This window comes from Camelus bactrianus, chromosome 22 (genome assembly GCF_048773025.1).
Source record: "Camelus bactrianus isolate YW-2024 breed Bactrian camel chromosome 22, ASM4877302v1, whole genome shotgun sequence".
NCBI classification, from domain to species: domain Eukaryota; kingdom Metazoa; phylum Chordata; class Mammalia; order Artiodactyla; family Camelidae; genus Camelus; species Camelus bactrianus.
Window position 1 is genome coordinate 26,236,481 of NC_133560.1, and position 16,932 is coordinate 26,253,412.

Below are 16,932 nucleotides of genomic sequence, written 5' to 3' on the forward strand. Positions count from 1 at the left end.
CACTCGTGTACCACTAAATTTTCCTTCTTTACTCTTTAGTGTTAAAACAAGGGACAACATAAGGTTTCATAGGCTTTAAATCTTACAATTTTATTTTTCGACTATTTCTCAATAAAGCTGGAAAAATCAGATGAAGTAAATAAAAAATAAGTTTCCATCTTAAAGACATTATTCAGGTTCAGCACTACAGTCCATGTATGAGCTACTATTTACACTTGCCAACAAAAAAAGATTATAACTCATAATTTGCAATGTTTTGCTGTTTTAATAAACACAATAAAATCTCCAAGCAGTCATAGAGAACACAGAAGAAGAATATAAAATAATAAAATTATTGTTATTATTTGCTACCTGAGTGACTACTAAGTGTCCAACTTTGTTCTAATCACTTTACACATAATAACCTCCTTTCATCCTCGCCCCAACCTGTGAAGCAGACACCATTATTACCCCATTTTACAGATGAGGAAACTAAGACACAAGGATCAAGGTCATGGCTCAAGATTACACAGCAAGGAAGTGATAGAATTGGATTTGAACCCAGGCCAACTCCCTGTAGGGTGTGTGTTCTGGACATACTGACCTAGAATTGGTGTCAGGAGAAGGGTGATCAGGGACCACTTCCTTGAGAACATGGAAGTTTAAAAAGTAGAGGAAGGGCATTTTAGTCAGAGGGAACAGCAGCACAACTTCTATGTCCAGTCACAGACATAGAAAACTTATGGTTAGCAGAGGGGAAGGGGGTGGGAAAGGATAAATCAGGAGTTCGAGATTTGCAGATACTAACTACTATATATAAAACAAACAACAAGTTTATACTGATAGCACAGAGAACTATATTCAATATCTTGTAGTAACTTATAATGAAAAAGAATATGAAAACCAATATATGTATGTACATGTATGACTGAAACATTATTGTTATTATACCAGAAATTGACACATTGTAAACAGACTATGTGGCAATTTTAAAAATTATAATAATCCATCCTTTCAAAAAGCAGCAACATAGTGTCCAGCATAGGGTCATAAATTACTAGAAAAAAAATAAGTACATGGTAGGTGCTCAATAAATACTTCCTGAATTTAAAAAAATAAACATTGTATAATATCCTCCTGAAGGCCTCTTCCAGGAGTCAAGTTTCTATTCAAGCTGACCTTAAATGCTGCAGTTATGCAGAAACCAAGCCAGACTTACAGAGAGCAGTCTCAGGTACAATTCAGTGCATATCACGGTAGCACTGAACTGTGATCAAAGTTAAGCATGCCTGTGGTCTTAATTCCAGGCTCGGGTGGAACGCCTCTTTCTAACACACCCTGCACCCTTGTCTTGGAACTGGACCAGTTCTGGTTTGTCCCACGTGTCAACACCTGCCCAGGGTGGGTTGCTCTCACCCTGCCCGACTCGAGGTTCTATTGCTACAGCTTTGAACTATGAACCCTAAGTATCCACATCCAGAGAGAGCAGTTAGTGATTATTACAGGAATCACCAAAAGAGTCTACCGCCTGATGCTGTCTGAAGCAGCCCTTGTCTAATTTTCCAGGAGTCTGGCTCATTGGAAGTGTTTCTGGTCTCTTGATGTTTCCCCATAATGGGATGTTACCTCTTCCTCTCGGTCTATGCCAGCTCCTAGCTGCCCCTGCCAACGTTCCCTCCAGTCTTCACGCCAGCTTGACATCAGAAGTACCTAGAGCTGATCACAGCCACTGGCTTTGGGTGTCCTAAGGGAGATTCCTCTTTGCATGACAGGCCAGTTCACACTCTAAGCCAGTCACACATTTTGCTATGTGGTGCAAGAAGGGTGCAAACTTTTCCTCTGGGTTGTGGAATTTTTGTCAAACCGCGTCTTCAGGGAGCTCATCACAGAAGCTCCAACAATGTGAGAGCCATCTTTGGGATGGCAGAATCTCAGGGAAGGCATTGCATCTTGTGCAGGACCTGCAAGCAATCAGGTAAGGATGCAGAGATCACACACGGGTGGTCTGGGGGAAATTAAGAAAACTGAACTGCTTCCCAGCCAAGGGTTGGCCCCTGGGAAGGTGGGTAAAAGCGAGGGTTCAGCGGGCAGGAACTCGGGCCAAGAAGCAAGCATGAGAACGCAGGCCCTGGGAATTTGCAGGCATCTCAGGGAGGGCGCTGGGCTTCCCGCAGGTCGTGGGAGAGAGGCAAGCGCCAAATCTCCGAGGCCTGAGTAACCCTGGCTGACATCTGGATAACATCTCATACAAAAGAGCCTGTCCCTGCCAGAGAGCAGTAACCCCGGCAGGGCTTTCAAACACCCAGCAGGGTTTTTTAAAAGAGCTTTAGAGAGATTCTTTCACAACAACAAACTCACCAACAGCCACCCAGCTGGACACACCCCAAGACACACAGGTCCAGCATCCATAATAATAACCTGTTTCATGTGTGTGCAGTATGCACCAGGCACTGTTACCATCACTTTACACATAGTAATTCCTATAATTCTTATAAGTCCTTGGAGTCAATACTATTATCATCCCCAAGGCAGGTAGGGGGAACTGCTCCAACCCCTCCAACTCCCCTCACAGAGCGCCCCACGACCTGCCCGCATGCCCTCCCTGTGCTCCCCTCCGCCACTCTCTTGTGACACGCCCCCTCCTCACTGTTCTGCGAACTCACCAAGTAAATTACTGCCTCAGGGCCTTTGCACATGCTCTTCCAGAGAGGCTCTCCCGGCTGAAGCACTGGTCACCTCCTTCCACTCTTTATCCAAATGTCACCTTCAACGGGAGGCCTCTCAATCTAAAACAGCAACCCCTTCCCCGCGCACACATCCCAAGCACTTGCCACCATTGCGCATACTGTATACTTTTATTTCTTCATCCATATTGTTGGCCTGCCCCACCAGAGCAGGGATTTGGGTCTGTTTTGTCCCCTGCTATGCCCCGAAGTGGCTGGAATTGTGCATAGCACACCGTGGGTACTCAGTGTCTGTGGAATGAATGAAACCACAATGCAAGAGGACATGCAGGCAGGAAGAAATTGGGCGACTCACCCAAAGCCCACAATCCTTAGGTGGCAGAAGCCAGATTCAAGAGCAGACAGTTGAACTCCCAGACGTCCCAGTCACTGTGCTCCTTTCCCCTGAACACATCCCTGTGCACAGCCACACACACACATAACGGCTGACACGGACATATTCATAAATGCACGCAACAGCTTCCAGCCAAGGGCATCTGCATGGCCTTGCCCACAGGCACATCCCATTACTCGGGCCCACCCTCGGGCCCACCCTCAGCCCCACCCTCAGCCCCCAGGCTTCTGGTCCCCAGTTCTCACCTCCTCAAGACCCCAGACTAGCCCTTGGTCTACACCCTGGAGAATGTGCGCTCAGCCTCCTAGTGCCCCAGACTGCTGTGGTACCAGAGCGTCCGCACGAGGACCGGCACTGGCCACCCACCTGGGATCCGAGCTGGTAGTGGCCAGGTACGACGCCTCGCGCTGGGGAGGGAAGCCATGGGAGAGTTACTCGGGTGGCCAAGGACGCAGCCATACAAATCCCCTTCCCATCTCCTGGGCCTTCTTAATCGGCTGTGTCCCCATAGCACCCGCACCCCGGCGCAGTTAGGGTGCGTGATGCACCACTGTCTTTATGTCCCTTCCCCCATGAACTCAGGGCCTCATCCCAGCCCGGCTCCCCCTGATTCTCCAGCCTCCAGGACTGATGCAGGTAGCCACGCACCGTGGCACAGCCTCCTTTTACCCCCTGCTCCCTCGTTGCCTCCCATCCTGCCTTGGAGCCCGGATCCCTTCAGGCTCCACCCTCAACCCGAGACCCGCGCCCTCCCAGGTGCACCTTCACCTTCCAGGACGGGTGCACAGGGTTAGCACCATCACTGAAGCTTTAAAGGAAGAGCCCCGGACCTTGAGGACCGCGCCTCCTAGACCTCCTCCCAGCCCTCCTCCCAGCCCCCCCCAGAGCCCCGCCCTCCGGCCCCGCCCAGTCGTCTCCAGCTTTCTAGTGCGATGCACGTGGTCGAGCACCACCGCTTGGCGTCCTTCAGCCTCCAGGGCCTCTCCTGTTCTTCAGCAGCTCTCGGACCCTCCCAGGCCCCACTCCCGCCCGCCCCGCGTTCTGCCCCACAACTTCCACCCGTGGCACACGGATCGCGCCCCACTTCCTGCACAGAGTGCAGGCATCCGTCCCTGTGGCGCAGGTAGAACTCCGCGGGTGCCGCTGCGCTGGTGCTGGACCGGGAAGGGGTTGGGAGCGCACGTGGTGCGGCCTGAGAGCGCCTTGCCACCCCGCGAACGCAGGGCCTGGCGCAGCCGGAAGGGCGCACGGGTCTTGCCCGCCGGGTGAAGTGCTCCCGGGCCTCTGCGCGCGATGCTGCCGAGGACCAGGGGCAGGTGCGGATCCCGCATCGCCGTCGCCTCCCCGCGCACGGTATGCACCCCTGAGCCTCGCTGGATCCTGCAGGGTCAGAGGGGACTTTGAAGCATGTCAAGACCTCGACACCCCCTTCCTGAACCCCATCCCTCTGGGCCGCAGTGGCGGCGTGCCTCGGAGCTGATTCAACGGCAGAGAACCTGATTTTAGCCAGAAGAGCCCCGGTCTGCTGGGCTCAGATCAGGGACCCCCCTCCTCTCCAAACCTACCTCTGACTTTTTAGAGACCTTATATGGAACTCCCAGAGGACTCCCACTGGTCCCCATGTCCCAGTCCGTGGAACCATACATGCCCTGAATAAACATGTGCTGATTTCTTACTGTGTTTTAGACCCGATGTTGGAGTTAACAGGATGAAGCAATCATAGTCTCTGCCATCCTAAATCTAATACTCTAGGGGAGAGAGGGGAGTGCGATGGACAAGGAAGAGACGAAAATAATAATGACAGACGGAGGTAAGTGCCACCAAAGAAATGAACAGGCAATAGTAAAAGGCTGGTAGTTGTAGCAGAGGTGTCATCTTCTCTGAAAAGGTAGCATTTGAACTCAGCTCTGAAGGATGATGGACCTCACCGTTCAGAAAGCCAAGGGAGAACATAGCAGGGGAGGGGGGGGGGGCCTGCATATCCAACGGTCCTGAGGCTGAAGCACATTTTGCCCCGTCCAGGGCCTTGCACCTCAGCCTTCCTTCCTTCCCCTCCACTGACTCTTCCTCCTCAGCCTTAGAGATTCTGCATCGTCCTGACAATCCCTTTCTTGCCCTGCCTCTTCCTCACCCCCTCCCCTCCATCATGGATAAGTTTCTACAAAGCAGGAGCTAATCTCCATCAACAGGAGATTGGAATGAGATGTGGGATTGAGCATTGGGAGGGAAGCAGGCCTCTATTTGTAGGAGGAAAACAGGAAGTTTGTAGGATCCTATCTGAGGGGTCAGTGACTAAAGGTACTTGAATATCAAAATAGGTATCTAGCAAGAAAGATAACTTAAAATTGTCTGCCTTCCAGTTTCTGGGGATGAGAGTGATGCTTTAGGTTTGATTACACAGATGTCTGCATTTCTTAAAATTCAAGGAATGTACACAAAAGACTTGTCTGTTTCTTGCACGGCAAGGTCACTCTCCTCCCCAGCAACAAAGAAACAAAATATTGAGCTCTAGGTACTGATGTCCATGCTGAAGTGTTTTGAGGGGACAGGTACTGATTGCTGCATCCAAAAAGTAACACAGGTTGATGGAGGGGTAGAGGGTGGGAGGGAGGGAGTGATATGTGATAAAGTAAATAGAACAACACGTTAATTGTCAAATCTAAGGCTGGGCAGACCGCCAGTGTACCATTCTCTCCATTTTTCTGTATGTTTTAAAGTTGGTAAAATGTTGAGAAAATGTGTCTTCCCACAGCAGCTGCCAGTCATTTTTCTGTTCAAGTGGGACCAGCAAGGCTTCCCTTAGTTGGGGAAGGGTTCTTAAGGGTCTTTCTTAGTCCTTCAAGTGTGAAGAGAGTATTAGGAAGCTTTAGTAGATTGAGATGGGCTGTTGGTCCCCTGGGTGCTGGAGGAAAGGTGGGAGGGAGGGAGGGAGTTGGGGCCACAGGGAAGATACAGGACTGGGAGTTAGATGAGGTCTGGGTCAGAGTGGCTAAAGGCAGAAGCAGCATCTTCTTTCTAACCACATCTGCCACTTAAAAAGTGGGCAAAGGATGCTGTACACCTGAAACTAACACAGCATTGTAAATCAACCGTACTTCAATTTTTTTTAAATTGGGTAAAAGCTCTGAATAGACATTTCTCCAAAGAACATATACAAACAGCCAACATGAAAAGATGTTCAACATTCCTAATCATTAAGGAAATGCAAATTAAAACCACAGTGATAAATCACTTCACACCCACTGGGGTGGCTAAAATCAAAAAGGTGGATAATTACAAGTGTCGGCAAGAAAGCAGAGAAATCATAACCCTCTTACACTGCCGCTGGAAATGTAAAATGGTGCAGCCACCTGAGAGGGAGTTTGGCAGTTCCTCAAAATGTTAAGCATAGAGTTTCCATATCTCCTGGAAATTCCACTCCTAGGTATATAACAAAAAGAATTGAACTTGGGTAGTAAAGATCATACTTGTACAGAAATGTTCATAGCAGCATTATTAACAAGAGCCAAAGGTAGAAATAACACAATGCCCATCAGTGGATGAATAGATAAAATGTGCTATATATCCAATGGAATATCAGCCACAAAAATAAATACAATACTAATAAATACCACACGTGGATGACATCAAAAACATTATACTAAGTCAAAGAAGCCAGTCACAAAAGCTCATATATTGTATGATTCCATTTATAGGAAATATCTAGAATAGGCAGCTCTAAAGAGATGGAAAGTGTAGGGCTAGAGGATGGAGGGAAACAGGGAGTGATTACTAACCGGTACAGGCGTTCTTATAAGGGTGATGAAAATGTTCAAAAATCAGAGAGTGGTGATGGTTGCCCGACTCCATGAATTGTACACTTTAAATGGGTGGATTGCATGGTATGTGAACTATATCCCAAAGCTGTTAAAAGAAAAAAATAAAAAAGAGAGAGAGAGATGTGAATGGCAAGACTCCTAGATAAACAACAAGGTCCTACTGTATAGCATGGGAAACTAGATTCAATATCTTAAAATAACCTATAATGAAAAAGTATGTATCTGTATAACTGAATCACTATGCTGTACACCAGAAACGAACACATTGTAAATCAAATATACTTCCATTTAAAATAAATAATTTTTAATGGAGAATGTTTATACAATTAAGAAAGCAAAAAGGCAACCTATAGAATGTCAGACAATATTGGTAAATCATAAATCTGATAAGAGATTAATACTTAGAATAATGAACTTCAACAATCCAACAACAACAGCAAAAAGCAATTTAACTGGTCAAAGAACTTGAACAAGTATTTCTCCAAAGAAGATCTGCAAATGACCAGTAAGCACACAAAAAGATGTATCACATCATTAGTGGTTAGGGAAATGCAGATCAAAACCACAGTGAGATACACTTCACACCTACTCAGATGGCTATTTAAAAAAAAGAAGAAGAAAATAACAAGCATTGGCAAGAATGTGGAGAAACTGGAACCCTCGTGTGTTGCTGGTGAGACTATAAAACACAGCAGCCGCTGTGAAAAATAGTTTAACGGTTCTTAAAAAAATTAAACTGAGAGTTACTATATGACCCAGCAATTCTACTCTTGGTAATATACCCAGAAGAATAGAAAGCAAGGACTTAAACAGATATTTGTACATGACTGTTCATAGCAGCATGATTCACAATAACCAAAAGGTGGAAATGACCCAAGTGTCCAACGATGGATAAATGGGTAAATAAAGTGTGGTCCATCCATACAATGGATTACTAGTCAGCCTCTAACAAGAATGAACTTCTGACACACACTGCATCAAGTATAAAACTTGAAAACATGGAAAACAGATGTAAAAGGACACATATGGTATGATTCCACTTATATGAGGTCCCTAGAAGAGTCAGATTCACAAAAACAGAAAGTAGGACAGTGGGGGCCGGGGGCGGGGGAGGGGTGGGGAGTGAGTGTTTCGTGGGGACAGAGTTCCTGCTTAGGATGATGAACAAGTTCTGGAGCTGGACGGTGGCGATGGTGGCATGACCTTGAGGATGTACATAACACCACCGAATTGTAAGCTGAAAAATGGTTCAAATGGTCAATTTTATGTTACGTAATTTTACAATTAAAAAAAAAATTTTTAAGAGCCTACCGCCTACCATAGCTCCCTCCAGTCTACTTCATGGAATCTAAACTCCTCCAGCCCTCTGCTCCGGCCAGCCTGGGCTCCTTGCCTCTCACTGTCTCCCATCCTCCTCATATTCCCAAATCTGTCAGCCCTGCCTTGCAGACTCACAGACCTGCTTCCCCTTGAAAAGCTGGGGCAAGGCGGCGTGGTGGGGCTGTCCTGGGACCGGGGACAAGGCGGGCGTTGCTAAGCAAGCTGGTCTTGGGGCAGGAAACTGAGGCAGGAAACTATCCTTAGCAGTTAGACGCTCTTCCCAGAGGCAGCCACAGATGCAGCTGGAGAAGCCAGAGGTGGGGGAGGCAGAAGCGGAGGCGGGAGCAGGGGGCTGACCTTCGGAGTCTAGTCCAGGACCTGAGGTCAAGGTGTCCCAGAGGCGACGCATTTCCTCTGCGTTCTCAACTTCCGCTCAGCTTCCCGGTCACACTGGCAGTAACAATGACAGCAGCAGTAATAAAACAGCCCGGGGGCAGCCAGCCCTGCCTCTGCCTCTGCTCCCTTGTGCCTTTCTAGACTGCGCCCATGAGGACACACAGGGATGAGGCCTGCAGTGACTGAATCCCTGGGGCGCCCACAGCCGGATGCCAGAAGAGGCCAGAGCGGGTGCGCAGAATGTCGAAGGTGAAAGGCCAAAGGGCGGCTACGCTGGAGCGGCTGCAGGAGAGGGCTGGGCAGAGGCCTGGCAGCCGGACTGAGGGGCCAGGCCAGCAGTGCATGTTTACGTTCGGAAGAGCAGGGCCAATCTGCTGCCTCCCACTGCGACCCTGGACTGGGGGAGGGGGGCCTCCACGTGGGGGATCAGATGTTTCTCTCCTGAGCTAATCTCTGGGCTTCATCCCAGGGGGACTCCGCAGCCTTCCCAGAAGACACGCCCACCTCTGAGAACCCCCCCCCCCAAGACATCAAGAGACATTATTCAGGTCAAGAATCCTGCCTCTCCGCCCATCCCCCCGGAGCCCTGAGCATCCCCACAAGCCCCGCCCCCAGCCCTGCCTGGGCTGCCCCCATCCAGCCTCGCACTGAACTTCTAATTTGGCTGCCCAGAGTTTGCAACCCCACTGGGCCACCCCAGAGAGAGCCGTGGGACGCCAGCCTTGTTCTCAGTGCCCAGGTCCTGGGAAGAAGAGGAGGAGGAGGAAGAGGAGAAAAGCTTTGATGATTGGCCAGGAGTCTCTGCCTGAAATTCCACCATTCAAGTTTCCCCTTTGGGTGATGGCAGTGCATCCTTTATCTGTTCCAGAAACCTCCTTGGTCCCCCAAAAATGCTTCAGAGGGAAAAAAAATGCCAAGGGGGCACACAGGTTCCAGAGAGCTGTGCAAAGCACGTGAGCATAAAAGGCTCTGAGAAGATCTGCACCGAATGGCCCCACTCAGCTCCGCTTAATCCCCACGCTTGGCCCCAGTTCCATGCAAGTACTCTGGGCATCCAAGGCCCCAATTAAATGCCCACTGTGACAGCCCAGAGGCGCAAGGGGGGCCATCAGGCTGCAGAGGGAGTAAATCAATTAGGGTGGACCCGGAGGGAGGGTATGTGGGGGACACAAGTCTACACGTCACCCTCAGTCAGAGACCAGAAATGTCCCCAGGGCACTGGTAGAGGGCTCAGCCCTCTCTGCCACAGCTTTACTCCTCGTTCTGGCTCCCAGCTGTCTGATCAAACCCCGAGTCTTCCATCCAAGACTTCAAATGCCCCCAGAGCTGTGTTTCCTGCTCCCCACCCCCAGCCATGGTGGGGGCCACCGTGCCCATCAACAGAGCTCTAACAGAGACACCAGGGCATTGTCACCAAATGACCACGTGCTTACATTATAAAGATCGGTGACCACAGTTAGACTTTCACAAACACGATGCTTCCCTGACAGTGATGGACACTTTCGTGTATTATTCCTGACACCAGGAGGACAGCGGGTGGGGATTGGAATCATGGATCCAATGTGATCCATCATGGGACAGTTAGCAGCTGTGTGATGCCAGAGCGGTGAATTAAACTAGCCAGATCTCATCTGGAAAATGCGACCAGTTCATCACTGCTGAGCATGGAAATTCTATGAGATACAGAACTCAGCGCCTGGCCTGGTCCTGGGCTATTCCAACCTTCCTTGGAGTCTTTTGTCCCACCCTGGCCCACAGCCCTACAGGGCTCCCACCTCCCTTAGGGTAAAGGCCCAAGTCCTTCCCAAGGCCCATAGGGCCCTGCACAGCCTGTCCCCTCCCTCCCCTCCCCTTCTCCCTCTCTCCCCCTCTCCCCCTCTCTCACTCAGCTCCAGCCACATGAGCCTCTTTATGATACTAAAACAAGTCAGGCACAGTCCAACCTCAGGGCCTTTGCACAGGAACACTCTTCCCCCAGATCTCCCGCACTTCCATCAGGTCCCGTTCAAATGTCATCTCCTCCAAAAAGCCACCCATGATAAAACAGACCCCCTGGACTGGGTTGCACAGGGTCCCCCCAGAATTCACTTCCACCCAGAACTTGTGAATGTGACTTTGTTTGGAAATAAAGTCTTTACAGATGTCATCAAGTTAACATGGGGACAGGCGGAGGGTGTGTATAGCTCAGTGGCAGAGCATGTGCTTAGCATGCACAAGGTCTTGGGTTCAATCCTCAGTATCTCCATTTTTAAAAAAAAGTTAACATGAGGCCATACGGGGCGCTAAATCCAATATGGCCAGCATCCTCATAAAAAGAAGGAAATTGGATACAGACACACAAGGAAGAAGGCCACGTGATGATGGAGGCAGCGATTGGAGCAATGTATCTATAAATCAAGGAACCGGCAGGATTGCAGGCAACCCCAGAAGCTAGGGAGAGGCAAGGGAAGGGTTTTTCCCTGGACCCTTCAGGAAGAGCATGGCCCTGCTGACACCTCGACTTTGGACTTCTGGCTCCCTGAGCTGTGAGAAAATAAATTTCCTTCAGCTAGGGCCGCCACAGGAAACTAACATATCCCCACCTTGTCTCTTCATTCCTCAACCCAGCACTTCCTTTTCTTCTCAGCACTCGTGTCCACCTGAAATAGCACACCGTCAGTCCTCACCACCCACGATCGCGTAACTACGAATTCACCTCCTCGCTAAAACGTACATGTAACCCCTGCGTCGTCACCAGTGGGACTCTCTCTCGGACACGCATGGAATTGTGGCACCCAAGGGTGCATGGTCCCAGTGAAGGTCAAAGACAGGCAACCCTCTGTCTCTTTCTTCCAGATCCTGCACTGTGAACCAGGGTCCCTTTTGAGGTCTGTATTGCCACGCTTTTCATGCTTTTGTGCTTTTGGTTGGCGATTTTGCTGTTGAAAAGGACCCCCGAGTGTAGCGCTGAAGTCACCTGGCGCTCCTAAGTCAAGGATGGGACTGAGGGAGAAAACACATGTTAGGTGAGCTTAGTTTAGATGGGAGTCACGGAGCTGCCAGCTGAGAGTTCGATGAGGAGTGAATCCAGTGTACATGAATGAAGGGGTCTTTCAACGGAAATACACATCACGCAAGGTTATGTACTGATCAGTGGATGAAAATGCTGTGGCTTCTAATTCAGGCTTGGAGGAGACCAGACTCCCAGCAATGGCCAAGCCATGGGGTTTTCAAGGAGAAAAGGAGGTGGCAGGTGGCCAGCTTGGCTGGATGGGGGACACACAGGCCAGGGGACAGTCAAATACTTGGTTCTGGGAGGGGTCTGTCCAGCTCAAGCAAGAAGGCCAGCTGAGCCACTCAGGTCACACTGTTACATGCTATGTGTGAACTCTAGCAATATACTAGCCTGAGTCTCCGGGTCCCCGCCTGCCAATGGCTGGTGCTGGGAGAGCCCGTGGGGCAGGATTTAAAATGTGCATTGATGCTTGGCTGATGACGAGGTGTTTCGAATTATCAAGCCTCTTCTTTCATTCAAGCAACAGCCAATGTGTCAGCTTCCACTGTCTTAGAGAGAAGCTGTCTCAGTGAAAGATGAAAGAAAGAGAAAGAAAGATAGAAAGATAGAAAGAAAGATAGAAAGAAAGAAAGAAAGAAAGAAAGAAAGAAAGAAAGAAAGAAAGAAAGAAAGAAAGAAAGGAAGGAAGGAAGGAAGGAAGGAAGGAAGGAAGGAAGGAAGGAAGGAAGGAAGGAAGGAAGGAAGGAAGGAGGGAAGGAAGGTGGGAAGGAAGGTGGGAAGGAAGGAAGGAAGGAAGGAAGGAAGGAAGGAAGGAAGGAAGGAAGGAAGGAGAAAGAAAAAGGTTTTTGTGTGTCTAAAGTCAGGATACCAAAAGAATTAACAACCCCAGGCTGGGAGAGACACGGCTCCCCGTGGATGCAGTGTGGATAGAAGCCAGCTCAGGCTTGGACCAGTGGTTCTCACCCATCCAACTCTACCTCCCACCCCAGGGGACACTGGGCAGTGTCTGGAGATGATTTTGGTTGTCAGAATTGGGGGTGCTACCAGCATCTGGTGGGCAGAGGCCAGAGATGCCGTTAAATATGCTATGATGCATATGACACCCCCCCTGCCCTCACCAACCAAGAACTCTCCAGTTCAAAATGTCAGTAGTGCTAAGAGTGAGAAAGGCTAGATGCCAGCAGCACCTCCCCCAGGTGTGACAATAAAAATGTCCCCAGAGGTCACCTGGGAAGCAGAACTGCCCCTGCTTGAGGACCCCTGCCTTAAGCCTACACTTTAGGATGCAACCGGAAGTCATCAGCTTGGAGACGTCAGGCTGAAATAATAATAAATAATCTGAGCCTGAAATGTTGAATTAGTAATAATAATCAGTGTTATGACAACATGGCTCTGTAGCACCTACTATATGCCAGGCACCCTAGGTCTATTCCTTCACTTAATCCTCGCAAGGACCTTGTGATTAAACCCACTTGTAAATGCAGAATTAGAAGCACACGGAGGTGGCATGACTTGCCCAAGGTCACACAGTGGGCAAGTGGTAGAGCTAGGATATTAATCCCGATTGCCCAGCTCCAGAGTCTCCACTTTCTAAGCATCGTGTTTGCCTGATTGCGCAGTGGTGCTGCCAGGGTTGCAGGGGTGAGGCTGGGAGACAGGTAAGAAAAGGATAAAAGCTCTAGATATACAGGTGGCACCTAAGGACCCTCCATCCCAGGAGTCTCAGAGCCTAATGGCTCAGCAAGGTTTTATTAGGCACTTACTGTGTGCTCCATGCCCTGGCCATGAAGAGAGTAACAAAGCTGGTCTTGAGTTGTCAGAGACATCTTTCTCAGCCTCTCATCCAACAGCCAGGAGCTGAGCACCTATTAAGTGTCAATATTTGCATTTGCACTTAACAGATGCACAAACTAGGCTCAGAGAGGTCAAACAACTTACCAGGAACACAAGGCAGTTAAGCAGGATTTGGGAGGGTCCTCCCTCCACCTCCAGAGCCCCCCACACCACAGGCCCCTCCTGGGGATCATCAGTATTTTTTTTTTCCCAATTCACAGCCCTGTTGAACCATCCTTGCCTTCCCAGGGTCTCAGGACCAGTGCATACACATACTTTCTGTAGAGGTTTCTCTGCTCCTGGGGCCAAGGACGCAGCCTCTGGGGCTGGCCATGGTGGCAGAAGGAGCAGAAGGCAGGAGGACGGCCACTCATCTGGATGAGCCAGGGGTAGCATGGAGGTCCAGACAGGGCAGGATAAGAAAGGCAGCCTCATTTGAATTTTAGGTCAAAGTCCCAAAATGCTGGGCTCGGGGAAAATTGGCAGCCACAGGCTCTGGGGGTGGCAAAGGGGGAAAGCTGAGACTTGCCTGTTTCAGCAGCAGAGGGGAAACTGAGGCCAGCCCTCAGAGTATCTCTCTGAGATCAGGAGTGATATTCCCAACAGGAGGACCTAAACCAGGGAAAGGGGGAGGGGACCTGTGTGTGCTGGGATGAGGGGGTTGGGGGAGGGGAGACTCTCCAGAGCTCATTGGAAACTGAGGGGGAAGGAGGGAAGATTGGGTTGCATTTGTCTGGCAGACTTTGGGGGTGTTGGGTTGCTAGGTTTCCCCCCCCCCAGCTCTATTGAGATATAACTGACATATCACATTGTGTATGTTTTAGGCATACAACTGTAATAACGTGATACAATTATGCATCATTAGTTAACACTTCCTCCATCACATCACATAATTACCATTTCTTTCTTGAGAACACTGAAGATCTACTCTTTCTTAGCAACTTTCAAGAACACAATACAGTATTGTTAACTATACTCACCATGCTGTACGTTGTTAGATCCCCAGAATGTATTCATCTTTTAACTGGAAGTTTGTCCCCTTTGAACAACATCACCACCTTTCCCCCAGCCCTTGGAAACCACCATTCTACTTCAGGTCCATATAGAAGTGAGATCACGCAGTATCTGTCTTTCTCTATCTGACTTGCAAGGAGGAGTCAGAATAAATACTTGCTCTAGACGCAGGAAGGATCCCAGAGGAAACTGACCGAATGGTCTCCCCTCTCCAATCTCCAGGTCTCTGTCTCTGCTGTGTCCTCAGCCTGAAACTCTCTTCCTCACCTCTTCAAAGGCCCAACTCATACTCATCCTCCAGATCCCCTAGTAAGTGTGGCTTCCTCCAGGAAGCCCTCCCTGATCCCCAACTAGGAGAGAAGGGCTTTTTTGTCAGTTTCACCTAACCATAAGCAGGTGAGATTTGTCTCAACATTTAAGGGGATAACAACCCCATGGCTGGGAAAAACATCTGGCAGGGGGGCTAGAGTTGGGGGCTCCAGCCCCTGAGAAAGGGGTCACTTGGCACAATGATCCCCGCACCCTTTGGGGATTCCCCCCCACTCTGGGAGGTCTTCTGCCTCAAATCTCACCTGCTTTCCCCCTGAGTGTTCAGATAACTGGTGACTTTTATCTTGGTTGTTCTATTCTGGTTCCACCATTCCTAGCTGAGCAAACTTGAGCAAGTTACACAGCCTGTTTTCTCACATGGGAAATAGACACGATAATGGTGCCCACTTCATAGGGCTGCTGTGAAGTTAGAACAGGCCTCAAAGCAGGTGCTGCACCATCGTCTTCATCATCATTATCATCATCTCTTTTCCCAGTTCCTACAGTCCAAGGGCAACAATGAAATTCCATTGCACCCTCCTGTGGCAGCGCTGGGGTACTGCACCCCTCCAGGCACAACTCATTACGTCACTCTGGATTCTAAAGGTTACAAATTAAAAAAAAAAAAACAAAAAACAAAAAACAAAAAAACTCTTTTAAATCAGTCCAAGCTGGTTTAAGTCAAAAGATAATGTACTGGCCATAACAGGCTTTGAACTTGCTGTGTCCTCCTCCTAGAATGCCCTCACTCCCCCACCCTTCCTCCTTCTTAACATTCAAACCAAATGTCAATGCCACCTCCACAGGGATCCTTTGGCTGGGTCCCTATTTTTTCAATATTGAGCACAACTGTGTGCCAGACCCTGTTCTAGGCACCTGGGATAGTGCTGTGGGCCACACAAATGAAGACCTTTCCCTCAAAGCTGTCATTCTGATGCGGGAGACAGAGAACCAGCAAATATAAGTACTCCACAGAGCATGTCGTCATGCGGTGACTCTTGCCAAGAGTAAAATAAGTCAGGAAATGGGAGAGGTGTGTGGGGGTGTAACCTCGAAGTGGTGGGGGGGAGGGTGGGCTAGGCAGGCCTCACTTAGGGGGCAATGTTTGAGACCAGACTTAAAGACCAAGATGCAGTTGGCCATGGGACTATCAGGAGGAAGAGCTTTTCAGGCATAAGGAACAGCAAGTGCAAAGGCCCTGAGGCAGCCCAGTGACTTCCAGGGGATGGAGATTGTTATTGTTCCTGGCTATGTCCCCAGTGCCCAGACCAGCACTCGGCACAAAATAGTGCTTAATAAAGATTGCATGAATGAAAGCCCAGCCACGGGCTTCAGGAATAGCTTGCTCAGGGTTGAAATGATGGCTGTGGGGCCATTACCCTCCTCCACCTGGTAGCTTCATTCTTATAAGAGGTCTCTCCCTGTTATCGAAGATGGTGATTCAGCTTCAAATGCTACTCAAGACCCAAAAGTCTGTTTCCCAGGATTCCCTACGAAAGCCCTGACACAGCTCACTGACTGAGGGTTGGTGACGTGTCCATCCTCCAACCAGTCCATGAGGCCAGGAGATGGGATGTGGGTGTGGCTTGAGGCCAAGTCACATGCCCTACCCAGACCACACCTAGCGCAGAGACAGAGCTCCCAACCGACATCTGGGACTGTGGCATGCTGGGAAGGGGGAATGGACACAGAACCAGTTCCCCAAATAATAAGAGGTTTTACAGCTAGTAAGTGGTGGAGCCTGGTAGCTCCTGGTTCAAAGCAGCCCTGAAATTCTCAGTGCTGTCTGGTGGCCCCTTAACACCAGACTAAGGACCAATGGTGGGACCAGCCACTGGGTTGAAAGGAGAGCTTTTAGCATTAGGGCAAGCCACCCCTTCCACCCCTGGGATTGGAAAAGAGGTAAACAGAAGGCAGCACAGGGCAGGCTCCCAACCGGACCACGCAGGGAACAGAGGGACCACAGACCACAGGCAGAGAGTGCTTACTTAGATTTGTTCTTCCCTAGCGGGAATGGATAGCAAACCAGAGGATGGCTGCCCCTCTGGTCTGGCCTGGGATGAGGATGGGGTGGAGGTGGAACTGCAACCCAGTGGGAGCTCCACGAGGACCCTGATATTTATGAAGCACCCATTGTATGCCAGAGCCCAGAGGCTTCATTACAAGTTCAAGGCAAAGAAAACAAATGTT

General features: G+C 49.6%; 1 long non-coding RNA gene across 4 annotated transcripts; it reads right to left on the reverse strand.

Moving 5' to 3' along the window:
- Positions 1-75: 75 nt before the first annotated feature.
- Positions 76-9,311, reverse strand: LOC123611776 (uncharacterized). Of its 4 annotated transcripts, none has more exons than XR_012501648.1 (6): positions 8,553-9,303; positions 6,834-6,960; positions 6,408-6,477; positions 3,303-4,437; positions 2,643-2,954; positions 76-1,940 (listed from the first exon to the last, which is right to left on the reverse strand). It is a non-coding gene; the product is annotated as an uncharacterized LOC123611776 (long non-coding RNA). The 4 variants fall into 4 exon arrangements; XR_012501647.1 differs by having other exon boundaries at positions 6,375-6,477; XR_006718871.2 differs by having other exon boundaries at positions 3,303-6,477; positions 8,553-9,311.
- Between the last annotated feature and the right edge of the window lie 7,621 nt (positions 9,312-16,932).